Genomic DNA, 15433 nt, shown 5'->3' on the forward strand with positions numbered 1-15433 from the left:
AAAAAATGGAGTTGCATTTGGTATTATGGTGCAATTTGTAACATCGCTTATACTTTTTGTTAAAATTTAGCTTATCTTAACTAGACAAATAATTATTATAAAATTTAAATCTGTACTCATATGGCAGAACAGGTGGGAAAAGATGTATTATAATATGTGAGTATGAACAACGAAAAAAAAGGTATTTATTGTTTATGCCACGATATCCACTTGATCTTGGCACTCGGCATGATTCCAATATTTAGCCATTCGATTCGAAGCATTATGTTCCATTCGACAACCGTTTGAGTGCCGTGATATTGTAAACGATTTATGTGAAAAAAAAAAAACTATTTGTTTTAAGTAGTAAGTGAAATTCAAATAATTAGTCAATCTCGTGATACAATCGTCAACTCGGACCACTCAATAACCTCGGCATGGGTAAAATCCTCGAATGGATCGTGCCCCCATACGCTGGGATGATTATCCTGCTATGGGCATTTAAGTTACTAATAGCCATGCTTATTAGTGGTACAGGAAGGCTTTGACCGAAATTGGTCGTTACATCTAAAAAGTGAAAAAAATGCTGAATAATAAATGAATGCTTTATATTAGCACAGTTGGTACAGCTTACTGGCCATAGGTTGAACCCATCTAAATTTGGTGTCAGATATGATTTCAGATTTAAGAAACGCCTTTTCATATCCTGTAACAAGTAACACAACAAGTGAAACATCAGCTTTTAGTTGACAAATACAAACAGCAGCAAATTCCCTTATGGACTCCAGGTTGCAAGTATTTTTTTTTTTGCTTTTGCTTTAATTTTCTGATGGGTTTTTTTTTATTTTCAGATGGCTGGAGAGTATCATCCGTCAGTTTATGGCTTGCGACTGGATCCAACATGACATCCCAGGCTGCAAATGACAGCTGAAAAGACGCCTTTCGGCGGTCGGCGGAAGACGTCTATATAACACCAGCTTAGACCGACATTGACAAAACCTGCGAATTTTTTTCCTATGCGATGTATTTTGATGTCAAAGTGAGATCATGCAGTGTTGCCAGCATGAAAAAAAAACAAATCAAAGCTCTGTTACCGACATTCTGTCTTGTTGAGCGGCGCACTATCAATTACACGTATCGCTTTTTGCGTTTCGCTGACAAACTGTGGTGTGTCTTGTATATACAGTAGAACGTCGATTATCCGGGCAGCTCGGGATCGGACGGTTGCCGGTTAATCTATTGGCACGGATAATTGGCCAAGAAATGTCAAATTCATATAAAAAAATATAAAATTCACTAGTTTTATGATTAATTCACATTGAATAAATCGATTAATCGTTAGTAGAATATTATGTTTATCAATAACTATAGGTTTAGCAACTGTTCATGAACAAACATTAATTTCGAAAATACCACTAGACACTACAAAGCTGCACAAAAAAATTGGTTGCCTACTTTACTATCGCTGCAAATTTTCGCAACATGTTTCAACAGCTGTCACATTTATGCGCAAGGTTAAGCCGCCCGACGGTTAATCCGCCCCCGGATAATCGACTTTCTACTGGTGTTCTAATGTTAGGTTATTATAGTTCTAATGTTTTATAAGAGATATAGATTTACCTTTTTATTCTTTGATGAATCGATTTGAACTCGTTCCTTCGAATGTGCAGTACATATCCCACCGCAGCAGTGATTGTTCCAACGCTCCTCCGCTGATAGACATGCAAATAGCGTTATATAAACCATCAAGGACGCAGGGTGGAAAAGTGAGTTCATTGTTAAAAAAAAAGTTTTTCATTTGGTTGTTCTCACGCGAACATATCTCCATACTTTCAGCGCAAAACGTCCGAGGTTAATCTTTCAAATGAAAAATGAGAAGGCTGTATTGTTACCGATCAATCAAGCACGTAAGTGCAAATACGTAGACGAGATATTCGCTTAATTTACAAATGAATGGTTTATTTCTAGCCTCTACTACGCCGAAATAAACTCTTATCATCATTTACATCCAAATCTTTTGGAAGATTTATCCTCGAGTTCAGATAAAACACACACATACGAAAAACATAAAGAAAAAAATCATCCAAACACCGAGTACCTCAAGACAACTTCTTCTTCTTTGGCTCAACAACCGATGCCGGTCAAGGCCTGCCAACCCACTTGTGGGGTTGGCTTTCAGTGACTTATTGATTTCCCCCCATAGCAGGATAGTTAGTCCTACGTATGGCGGCACGGTCTATTTGGGGCTTGAACCCGTGACGGGCATGTTGTTAAGTCGTACGAGTTGACGACTGTACCATGAGACCGGCTCACCTCAAGACAACACTTGCCAAAAAGTAAACAGAGTGTTCCTTTTTGGTGGCAATAAATACTGCATGCTAATTTTCATGTTCAATGTTTTCAGACCCACTTTCGAAGCAAAAATCCTGTTCAACACAAACCAATAGACAACCTGAAGGAGATTATGTATGGAACGAAATTAGCAACAAACTGCACTCAATACAGCAGGAGCAAAGATAGCAAGCAGAGATATCAAACAATAGAATAGCAGTTTTGGAAAGATAAATCAAATTGATGCGCTCGGCATTCAACATTGTCTCTGACAAATTAATTCCTCATCCAGGGTTTGTAGCTGTGTCGAGTTTTGGGTGGGAACCACTAGCAAACAAAAATGATGTGGACACGCTTGAAAAAAGATTGTCGGAACCTGAGTTTAGAAAGAATATCAATGACTATTTAAAAACTCGTTTACCATCAGATTGTTCAGAAGAAAGGATGCATGCGGCTATGGACATAATATTTACAAAGGAGCTAGTGACTCAAATCACGTGGACGGACATAAGTCGTCCTATTGAAAACATATGCTTTTTCGAATACAAAAATATTATTAGGCAATTTAAAGACATAGGAACATACGGAGGTGTTACACCCACCATCTGATAAAACAATCAAAGGTTTTTTTTCCAAAACAACTTCAAGCATGGTGGTCAAAGGCTAAACTTAGTTGGATTAGTTAGAACTTCTCATCATCGATGCTATACATCGTATTAGTTGCTCAGTGTCGTTATATAAGTTAGAAATGTATGAGTTTATTAAATGTGTTCGGAAATACCGTCATGTGATATGAAAACCAATAAAGATTAAACTTATTATGTACATTTTTGTTTTATTCAATTAACGTATGAACTAACAGAACAAAGTCGAATTCGTTGACTTTTGGGAGAGAAACAGCTACCAATTTACATTTCACATCCTGTAAATCAAATTGTATTTCTGTTTCCTCAAAGCTATGGAAATTTGCACGGTGTATATTAATCAGCTAAGATTTAAAGGAATAATCAAAGCAATGAGGAGAGTTGCTTAATTTTCTGGCGATTATTTTTAGGTTTGTTACATTTTCCTGTGCAACTACATTTATGTACTGGCAACCATTTCCAGATTAGGTTAAAAACCACCCATCTCGGTGTCCAGGTTTCAAACAAAATCCTTTCCGAACATGGAGAGTGGTAATGTTACCTCTCTGTTTAATAGAAGGATATCCATGGATATTGAAATATCATCTTTTTTATGGACATAATACGCTTCTTGTTCTGCAATTCTATTAATTACTTGTTCCAAGCTCTTCCATCCGTTACGCAACAATTTTTGAATGCGCTGTAGTGCATTTTCGAATAAATAAGAAGATAACGTCCGCAGTGGGCCAAATGTATCTACTTCTTCGAATATGTGTATAAGATTGTGAACGTTGCTCGAGATAAACTGTGGTCCGTAAACATCAAAATACTTTTTTACAAAATGAGTAATTCAATTATTAGCAAGCTGCCAATGTTCTTTGTAGATGTCCGTGGAGAATAATGTTATACTACAGAAATACAACATATCATGTTTGTGCTGTTCATCGCTCGTGCTGTTTTTCAACACCGATAAACTTGCATATTATAAAAATGATGAAAACTCTGAGCCTTTCCAGTGAATCAAATCGTGTAACGATCAAAATTTTCTATGCATTTCTATTGGCAATTGGATTATCATTAACATACCAAATATTGTCGTTATTTCAGCAAAAGACATTTTTTTTAAACCCAAATTTACCAAATAACAAACCGATTAATATTCGTTTGGTGACACCAAGATCTATCAAATGTAGTTGATCACAAACTATTATTTGCTTCGCAAGATCAAAATTATTCAAAAAAGTATTGGCGAGTCAAGTTTATGATGACCACCATACTTCCGCTTTCTTAAATGTCCATCGGTTCTTTTTGGTGCGCTACAATCGAAGAAAGTTGTTCTTCCTTGCATTTTGACACCTTTGGTAGTGCATTTCAAACAACCATCAAGTGAATTGAAGTTGGCGACACCTGTAACAAACGAATTAAATGAATAAATTGTTCTTTAGAAGTATAAAATGCAATTGTTATTAAATCTTTTGGTATTTTATCTTTTATAAACGCCCGTGCTGATGAGTCGGTAATTATGGCGCGTACCTCAACATCAACTCTCACGCCGTTGATTTGTACCCCATTGTTAGTTAATAGCTGCTTTAAAAAATGGTCGATGTTAGGTTTTTTTTTGTTCCGATGTGAATTGAAACTATCATAACAGAAATTTCTGACATGTTATTAATACTTATCAAAATCAGCCAGAATTGAAAATTGTTGCTTTAAAATATCGGCAAACCATCGATGGATACATTAAGCAAGAATGTAGAGTCCGAATTCAGAGATGTATCACTGCAAACAGACATTAATAAGTTTGTTTACGAAAAGTAAGACAGAAGCATTTTCATGAATATTCCTCAGCTGGTTCATGAGACATTTTTGTACTCCATAATACCAGTACTGACCACCTTCTACCGTCAGGATATCGGCCGAAATATTTCGATTGATTTTTAGTAGGTGTAGAGTTGTCCGTTCGATCTCTTTATTTCGCTTCTGTGGTTACATGTATATATACGTCCGTTCGCTCGCGCCGTTCCCTCACTTCTGGCATCCAACATCAGTTCCATCTCTCCTTCCGCTCTCATTTCTCCTCTCTCGTCTTCCTCAGTCTCTCATATCGCTCACAATCATTCTACACTCCTGAGTTCTTCTGGCATTCAACTCTACAGTAGGGTTCTAGCTTCTTTAGGTAGGTTACAGGAACTCACTTTTCGAACTATATCCATCACTTGGGCAATCGAGTCGTATGTTTGTGTTTTGGTATTGCCCATTGACGCAAAGCATCTTCAGCAGAGAACTAGTCATCCTATGCTGCTGAATCTATATCATCATCCGAACTTTCCATTGAATAGTCGATTACATCATCATCAGCTTCTGATAACTAATCAGCATCCCCTTCGTAGAAAGTTTCACCCACGATATTATCCTGTGCAAGTGCATCACTGCCTTGTGAAGAATTCATACCCCCTTTAGCTACTGCAATCCGTATCAAAATAGTTGTTATAAATGAAATAATACATAGTTGAAATAAACCTCATACCATTGGAAGTTCCACTGGGGCCGGCACTGTCAACTATCCGGTTTTCATGTTCAAAACGATCACGTTGGCGATACAAGCAAGAACTATATTTGATCCGCATCGAGAAACTTTTATTCATAGTGATTTCCACGAAAACAACGACGATAAAGCTATTTCTAATCACAAATCGCCTCAATTACAAGATATGACTATAAAAGTGGCTGTCTATCAATTTGAGTGTGATATGACATCTGAAAGTAAACAATCGGCTGCGGTCAAAATACCATCATGAAGAAGATGAAGTTTTCAGAAGAGAAAACACGATCAATGTTTGCCACAGCGTGTTGTTTTGTATAGATTGCAAAATCTAAATAAATTCAAGCTTAATTGAGACGGAACGTGTTTATTATTAATAACAAATTAAATTTTAAATATTTTCTTTCATTTTTCATTCCGAATAGTCAAAAAATATGCATTAAAAGCAAGTGAACTCGTCAACCTTGTATTATAATTGAGATGTGTTGGTCTTTCGGGTCTTTTCAACCTGGGATTGTTTCAAGTTTGAAATAGTGTCGAAGAGTGTTTTGTGGTTATATGGTGCTCTCTTTTCCTCTTTTCATACAAGTGTAGTGGACGAGACTTCCATGATTTCTATATTTTTTCTCCTTCTTCTTTGGCACAACAACCGTTGTCGGTCAAGGCCTGCCTGTACCCACTTGCGGGCTTGGCTTTCAGTGACTAATTGAATCCCCCCCATAGCAGGATAGTCAGTCCTACGTATGGCGGCACGGTCTATTTGGGGATTGAACCCATGACGGGCATGTTGTTTATTTCGTACGAGTTGACGACTGAACTACGAGACCGGCTTCTTCTTCTACTTGGCGTAAACGTCCTACGCGGAAATGCCGAGGGATCACCTCAATATTCTTATGGTTTATGATCTTATAAAAAATCTAATTTTAAAGTATTAAAAGCATTTAGTTAAAGTTAATATTAAACATTAAACATTAACCAATAAACATTAATACTAAATTAAACATACATATACTTAAACCAAACATATATTATACATACAGTATAATATACATACAATCCTGATGGTTCGCATCCTCCATCGTGTCCTCGACGAACGCCATGGCTTCATAAGCAAACCATTTTGGCACGTACACCTCCGATGCGCCTAAAAGAAAAAGAAAATATAAATAATATAAATAATATATCTTTTAATCCTTAACTTATCATCAATTTACCTGCCCCACCATGCTTTGACTTTTTCACTTTACTCCTGTACGTCCTATAGGAGTTGAGGAGGTTTTTCCACACTGCTTTAGCTTCAGCAGTTGGAAGCCCTACCTCACTACCTATAGCCGTCCACCCATCATTTTGGACGTTACGATTTTTATAGCTGTCCAACTTTTTATTCCATAAGGATGGATGCTTACTTACTGCCTCTATCACGGCACGGCATTGCTCGATATCCTTAAAAAATATATAAATGTATATACATATCACTTATACTAAAATAATAAACGTGTGGGTGTTGGACCGAATATGTAAATACAGTATAGTGAGATATCTAGCTACTTTTATAAATAAGTACCTGTTTTGCGTAGTTCCGGACTGTTTTTTTTGTGTTTTCCATTGCTAAAATTATATTAAAACCATTTAAAAATTTAATTTTCTGATTCTTTTTAACATGCACAAAAGTTGTATACATACCGCTCGCTTTTTGTTTTTCGTTTGTTTACCATGTGCGATGAAAAGCGCGCGGTAAATTTATCTGTCAAAAGTTTACGCTCAAAGTTTACGCCAAGATTTCACCCTCTCGGACCTGAAATCTTTTTGACATGAAGTTTACGCCTGGCAACTAGTGTTGGGTAAAGTGCTGCTGTGCGCACTGTGCGCACAGCACACCATACTGTGCGCACAGCACAGCACAGTGCCTTAAGTGCTACCACAGTGCTAGCACTTTCGCACAGTGCTAGCACAGTGCTAGCACTTCCGCACAGTGCTAGCACTTTCGCACAGTGCGCTCTCTGAGCACAGTGCGAAAGTGCTAGCACAGTGCTAGCACTTTCGCACAGTGCTCAGAGAGCGCACTGTGCGATAGTGCTAACACTGTGCTACCACTTCCGCACTGTGCTCAGAGAGCGCACTGTGCGAAAGTGCTAGCACTGTGCTAGCACTGTGCGAAAGTGCTAGCACTGTGCTAGCACTTCCGCACTGGTTCCAAGTGCGCACTGTGCGCACAGTGCGCACAGCACACTAAAGGCAATGTGCGTGTGCGCACAGCACACTTAATTGTGCTACTTTACCCAACACTACTGGCAACCCAGTTTACGCGTAAACTATTTGAGTTTACGCCTCGTGTGACGTCCGTATCATTCGAACGCACTAACGAGGAAATGCATAAATAATCATGTTGGATATATCTGCGGTACTGTTATACGCGTTTGAACGCGCCCGCGGAAACGAGCGTTGTGTATTTGCGGCCTAAGAATTACCGAGCGTTTACTGTACCCTGGTGGGTAGAGTTCTGGTCACTCTGAATGTGTTAACCGCATGGTTAACGGTCATAACTCTGCAAAAAAATGGCGCGCATTTATTGTTTTCATGTGGATAGAATCCGAGTGCAAAAGAAGCGCTAATACATGGTCCGTAAAAATCTGTACCAGAAAATAAAAATTGATTGAAAGTGTTCCATAGCATCACACAAGAAATTTCGGCAGAAAAAAACATTACATTATCGAAAGTTAGTGTAATTACACGTCTGTTACTTTGTAAGATAAGAAGTTATAGTAATTTGAATTTATGCCCAGAAGTAGTAATCCTTGTAAATAATTTGCTTGATAATTTAAATAGAAAATTTCGTTACTTAAGTAATGAAATAATTGCGCATTCCACTATTTTAGACCCTAGATTTAAGAAAAAAGGGTTTGAAAATGATGTAGAACTTGATGAAATGCTGCAGCTTGATATCTCAAATGGACAACGTAGAAGAATGTGAATATGATATAGAAGAAGTATTACAAGTCAATGAATCTACAAACCGGGATGAACCTGTAGACATTATATGGAACGAATTCGATGAAAATTCGAATTCACAAATAGTCCTCCATCGGCGAACAAGTAGCCAAAAAGAATTAGATAATTATTTAGCAGATCCACTGGAATGGTGGAAGCTTCAAAAAAATAACTTCCCAAATATTTATAATATAATGTTACGAACATTTTGTATATCGGCCTCGTCAGTACCTTGTGAGCGCGTGTTTTCGAAGGCGGGAGACATAGAAACAGCGAAGCGAAACAGATTATCTGCTAACAAAGTTAGCAAAATCTTGTTCATAAAGTATAACTTAGAAGACGAATAATCTAGAAAAGGTATAAAGGGGTTTTCAGGGGTTTCCATGGTTGTGGTACAATTTATTGACTCTTTCCTATGGGAATAAAAATTAATGTGAAAGTAATGATACTCTACATCAAACTTTTTGGACAAATCTATCAGGAAGTTGCTACGAACCTGTCCAAAAAAGGTGTCATAGAGTCCCATTCCCTTCATATAAAGTTCACTTCCCATATGAAAGAGTCAAAAAAAGGACCCAGAACTATGAGAACCACTGAAAACCCCAATGATCTGTAGGTTATGTTGGTGGATTAAGAACAAGGAATCTATGGGAATTACAATTTGTAAAATAAGGAATACCAATTAGAATAGAATAGTTATAAAGGAATTTAGAATTAGAATAGAATAGGAAATCAAGGAATTAAGTTTGTAAATAAGGAAATAAGGTAAATTATAGTTTGTCAGATATAATCAGAGTTTTTTGATCAGAAATAATGATTGGCGAATCTCAATGCAATATGAAGGATTAGAAATGAAATAAAAAAGCTTGGCTGGAATGAAATAATAAAAAAAAACATCTGGAAAACCCGAAAGAAAATAATTTGCAAAAAATCGACTTTTGTTGTAAAAACTCTTAGAAACAATCACTTTGTTACAACATTAAACATGATTTTAAAACCATTATTTACATAAACAACCACACAAATAAAAAGAGCCCCTAAATCCTTTAGCCGGTCTTATGGTACAGTCATCAACTCGTACGATTTAACAAAATGCTGGTCATGGGTTCAAGCCCATGACCCCCCAAATAGACCGTGCCGCCATACGTAGGACTGACTATCCTGTTAGGGGGAAGTAATCCAGAAGTCACTGAAAGCTAGCTCCGCAAGTGGTACAGGCAGGTCTTGACCGACAGCGGTTGTTGAGTCAAAAGATAAAAAAAATCACTAAAACATTAAAAAAAACTTTACCGCTAAAAGTTTGTTTACAGTAACTGTGTGTTTACAGTAACTGTGAGCGCACACAACCTATACGATAACACAGTAACTGTGCGGTAACACAGAAACTGTGCGCTGAACAGTTACTATGTGCGCGCACAAAAACTGTGCGGTAACACAGTAACTGTGCGGCAACACAGTAACTGTGCGGCAACACAGTAACTGTGCGATAACACAGTAACTGTGCAAAAACACAGTAACTGTGCGGTCGCACAGTAGCTGTGTGCGTGCACATAAACTGTGCGGGAACACGGCTACTGTTCGACCACACATTAAGTGTGGTACCACGCACACACAGCACAGTAGACTGTGTGTGGTACCACAGCACCACACAGTGAAAAGTGGTACTTGACCCATCACTACACATGTCCACCGGCTCAGGCAAATTCAATATCGTTGCTTGCGTATCTCGCTGGGATACATGCTTTCTACACACACTATGTCCCTCGAGGCGATTGCTGGGATCATGCCACTGGACTTGCGATTTAAACAGCTATCACTAAGAATCCTGGTTATAAAAAACTTCATAGAGCTGCAAGATTTGAATCATAATTCAAAAATACTACAAATATGGCACGATTACTTGACTTTGGGCATTAAACCGCTGCTAACTAACATCCCACCTCCGATCAGTCATCAGACAAATTTGCCAGACGAATTCCTATCAATTGGCATCTCAATGACATATTCAAGGAAGATATTCACCAAGGACACTCTACCAGAAATAGCTCCAAAACTATTCGGAGAGCGTTTTGGTAATGTTAACTTGAATAATGCATACTTCACGGATGGCTCCAAGATAAATGGCAAAACAGGCTGTGGAGTATTTTTGCGTTATCGAAATATCTCCTTACAGCTAGAAGCACCATGCACTGTATTTGTTGCGAAACTTGCCGCTATCTCACAGATAGCCTCAGTGCCATCGAAGCCATTAGGTCTCAATCAATTGAAGACTCAAACTATTTTCATCGGAAGATAAAAATATGTTTGCGTTCTCTCTCTGATAGAGGCTTCCAGATAACCATAGCCTGGATTCCCGCTCACAGTGCAATAGCTGGCAACGAACACGCTGATAGATTGGCGAAAACGGGATCGAATTCGATCGAAATACTCAGTTGGCCTATATATCCGCAAGAAGTGCTTATGGTACCAAGGCATTACTGTATAGAAAAGTGGCAACAATACTGGAGTGAAGATGATCTCGGTCGCAATTGTCATTCCATATAACCGAATGTTAATATACACCCATGGTTTAGAGGCTTGAAGGTTGGACGTTCTTTTATCAGTGCTATGTCAAGACTGATTTCAAATCACTATGGGTTAAAAGCTCATCTCCAGCGCATCTTCTTGTCTAAGACAAAAGAGTGTCCGTGTGTGTGCTTTCTTCAGCCGGCTTGCACTCGCTGCAGCTCGAAGATGCGATTTACCGCCTACTCTAGGCTGTACGCCCGTTCCGCACCAATTGCCGGATGTCCTGCAGCCTAGCCTCAAAATCGTAGCCCGATATGGTGCCCAGGTCGCCAAACTTATCCACAGCTTCCAGCACATGTAGCAAACTATGGACGTTACTGTTGACCAGTTCCTGGCTGTAGACTTGTGCATAGTCTGTCACAAACTGGTGCAACAGCTCTTCCGCATAGCACCATCGTGAACGGTGGAACGATGTACAGAACATCGTCATTGCAACGAATAGCAGCAAAAAGTTGTCGTACATTTCAGGTTTCAATCGGTCTTTCAAAACGGTCACTCCGGCGACCTGTAGTGACATTTTGTGCTCTGAAGCTTTCCAGTGCTCAATGTACCGCAGGTCCTGCAATCGTCGTTTAAAGTCCGACGGATATGCGCCGACAATGCACGCTTATTCTTTGCTGTCATACGACAATCACGGTACCGATAACCCTGACCCCACAAATGCGTCAGCTTTCCAAAAACGCTTTTATCCGCGGAATGCATTCGCTCGGAACCTGGAAAGCTCCGAATAATGTTGCATTTCTTTAGTTTCAAAAGTGGCGTAGTTGCTTTACAATGCTCCCGGTACTTGTCTTCCCGAAACTCTTTGTCCGCCTTTGGCCGGGCGATTGCACGGTAACAGAAGAAACGCCTTCTGACAACCCTCCATCGCGTTGAACGCCTTAATACCTGCAAAAAAAGTAAGCCATTGTACAATTACACATCATGTTTAGATTAAATGCTTGCTTTGTCCTACCTTTCATGTATGCGCTCGCAGGTGTATCGGCGATGATTGCCCGAAGCTTTACCCAGTACACACGACTGCTTATTTTTAAACCGTTTACCTACAAACGGTTCATCTTCTTGACGAACTTTCCAAAGTATTCGTCAAGCGAGAGTGGCTTGGACTCACCACAAAATATTGCCACCGTCATCACAGGGAGCCGGGGAAAAATGTGCGCACGCATCAAGATTGGCGAAAATTGCGAGCGGCTACTCTTAAATAACGGCAGGCCGTCGACAAAAAAGTTCAGCTCAAATCCACTTCAGCTGGAGGCACATAGCTGAAAAAATAAAAATAAAAACATACACATACATATAACTATAAAAATATTATAAAATAACTTAAGCCTTGATTTTAAAATGTCAATTTACTTACGGAAAATAGGATAGAAGCCATTTCCGATGCCTCGGTACAAAAATTCCACCAGCTATCGACGATATTTCCTTCTCATCCTGTGATGTGCTGGCCGGTGGCTTCAGTAGCCTACGCGCATCGGTCGGCAAATTGTTATAAGGCGGGAACTGCCGCAAGTGACGCAACAGCAACGTGACGCTAGGTTGGATTCGATTCGTCTCAAAGGCCCAATTCTGAAGATCGCCCTCCATCGAAACTCCGGCGTAAGGAATTTGCGGCTCCAAACCGTCGTCCTGGACGATACCGTCATCGAACACATCGGTTTTGTCAGCGCTCCTGTATGCCGAAAACGTCGCCACTCTCTGCACCACTCGAAACTGGTGAACGGGTATCTGTAATTGAAAAAAATAATTAACACAGCTCCATTACTAAACCAAACGATACAACATACCCACCGGTTCCAATTGATCGGTCCCAGCTACTTGTTCGGTCAAAACTGACCTAGCTGGACGCGCTTTGCCTAACTAGATTGCAGATAATGCACAAATGCTATCTGTAAATACACAAGTAAAATCACTGTTATCACTGTAACCGTTGCTCGTTGATCGTTACATACCTGAAGTCGAAGGCTGCGGCTGATTTTGCTGGGAGCGCTCTCACACAGCCCATCGCTGTTCAAAGATACTATTCCTTGCGTTATGCAGCGAACCAGTTTCTCTCTCACGTTTCGTAGCCATCGTTTCAAATTGCGAGGAATAATTCGTAAAAAGAATGTCTTGTTCCGTACACTTGAATGGCGCTGGCTGTTATAAGTGAAATTTATTTTTATCTGTTTGACGTAACGATTAGCTAAGTCATGCTCACCCTCACACATTTGTGTAAAAAGCATTAGGATAGAAATCATGCCTGTCATAACATCCTAACATGGAGTACAAAGCGAAATAACAATCAACATTAACAGGTGTCATCACGTTCATAAACATTATCACAATCGCTTCCTAATGATAAGGTAGCATATCATATCTATTTATATATGTATGTATTGAATTTGTTTTTCGAACGGTACATGGTGATCATTGTAGTGTATGACTAGTTAAAATACATATAGCTGGATCGTGATGATAAAAAATCATTTCTCTATCATTCTAACATAACATTCAGTTATCACATCTAACACCTTCTCTTCCGTTAAATTTTTCCTATCATTATCAGCCTATCACATATAAGGCCCGATTATTAAACACAAACGGAAATGACACAAGACAAGTGCGTCAAGACAAACGGAAAATAAGTATGCATTTTGAAACCGTTCTTGTGACAGACAAGTTTCGTTAATTTTTTTATTTCGTTAAAGCTGTGTCAAAGCCTTTGTCGATGTGTCAAAATGTTCAGAATCAAAATGAAAAAACGTGAACAAGTTTAATTAAGATACATACGTTTCGCAAGCTAACAACAATCCTTGTTTTAAACATCAAAATGATTTTCTCGCACTTCGTAAGTGACGATAGCAGCAGTGAAGAAGAATCGACGGTAGATCAGACAAAACAGCGCCGACTGCTTCGAAGTGTTTTCGACCCGTTACAGCTTTCTAACCAAGCGTGAGTTAAGCATGCGGCTTATTTGTGCAAACCGTGTTAAACATGTGTGGTTGTGCTTTTCAGATTTAAGAAAAATGTTCGTGTGTCGAAGGAAATTTTCCTTGACATTCTGGCGGAGATCGAGCCCAAGTTCCCACCGGTTAAGGGAAAAGGGCTTAAGCCAAATGAAATTTTGGCTGCTGCTCTGCGATTTCTAGCTGAAGGCAGCTACCAAAATGGAACAGGAAATGATTATAAAATAGCTATTGTCCAGCCTACTTTCTCGGTAGCCTTTGCAAAGTGCTTGAACATAATCCAAGAAACTCTTGGGAACAAATGGATCTCTTTAGCGATGGAACCAAATGACCAACAAGATGCAAGACGATATTTCTTCTCAAAAAGTGGCATTCCTGGTGTAGTGATGTAAGTTGATGGAACACACATAAAAATTATTGCACCAGTGGACGATTACGATCAGCATTATAACCGTAAAAGGTTATTACAGCCTAAACGCGATGATTGTAAGTAAATCTTTCAGTTTTTTGTCTTATGTTGTGTACTTCAATATTATTTTTCTTCGTACCGGTAGATTTGCGACCATTTCATGAAAATTCGGTATGTGAATGCCAAATTCGGAGGAGCCAATCACGCATATTTGGAATGTAAGTGGAATGGACAACTTTTTCGAAACAAAACATCGACGCGGAGAAACTGCATTCAAGATACTAGGTAATACATTAAACCATCCTATGGGTATTTGTTTATGTAAATAATATTTAAATTCTCACAGGTGATGCTGGATACCCGTCAAATCCGTGGTTGATAACACCAAAACGTAATCCTGCTCTCAACACACCAGAAGCTGCCTTTAATAAAAACCATTCTTTAGGTAGAGAAATAGTAGAGCGCACGATCGGGTTGCTCAAAAATAGATTTAGGTGTAATGCATTAAATTTTCGGAAGAACGGAAGATCGGAAGACGCTTGCAGTTCGCTTGTTCAAACTCGAATGCCCATTTTATTTTTCTGCTTCTGTCACTTTCGGTTTTGACATTAATCGAGATTCACAGAGACATCAAGTGAGACGGAATACCACGATTGCTATAAACAAGATATTACATAGGTGTTTGTTAGGTGCTCGACAGTTGCACTACACCCCGTTAAAAGCAACTCAAATAACGAACGTATGTTGCATCTTACACAACATGTGTATTGCGTATGGATTGGAAGAGCAAAGCTCAGATGAATAAAAGGCAACGCAACTAAGCTAGTGGTCAAGTTCATTTATTTTTTTAAGTCCATCACATAAGTTTGCATCACAAAAAGAGTTCATTCATCACAGTTCGCATAATTCACTTAATAAGAACATTAAACGCTAACTAACAACTAAAATCTTAAACATTATAAAAACAAAATCACAAATCGGTTTTGCGTTCAGCAGCCTCTTTTAACAAAACTGTGATATTTTCCAATATCACAACTGCCCTATT

The 15433-nt window shown here is 38.9% G+C and overlaps 1 long non-coding RNA gene across 1 annotated transcript; it reads left to right on the forward strand.

Annotated features, from left to right (window-relative positions):
• Nucleotides 1-14034: 14034 nt before the first annotated feature.
• LOC121593927 lies at nt 14035-15165 on the forward strand. Its single transcript, XR_006004867.1, has 3 exons — nt 14035-14465; nt 14534-14673; nt 14735-15165. It is a non-coding gene; the product is annotated as an uncharacterized LOC121593927 (long non-coding RNA).
• The last annotated feature ends 268 nt before the right edge of the window (nt 15166-15433 follow it).

The sequence above is a fragment of the Anopheles merus genome, chromosome 2L (assembly GCF_017562075.2).
Source record: "Anopheles merus strain MAF chromosome 2L, AmerM5.1, whole genome shotgun sequence".
Classification (NCBI taxonomy): Eukaryota; Metazoa; Arthropoda; class Insecta; order Diptera; family Culicidae; genus Anopheles; species Anopheles merus.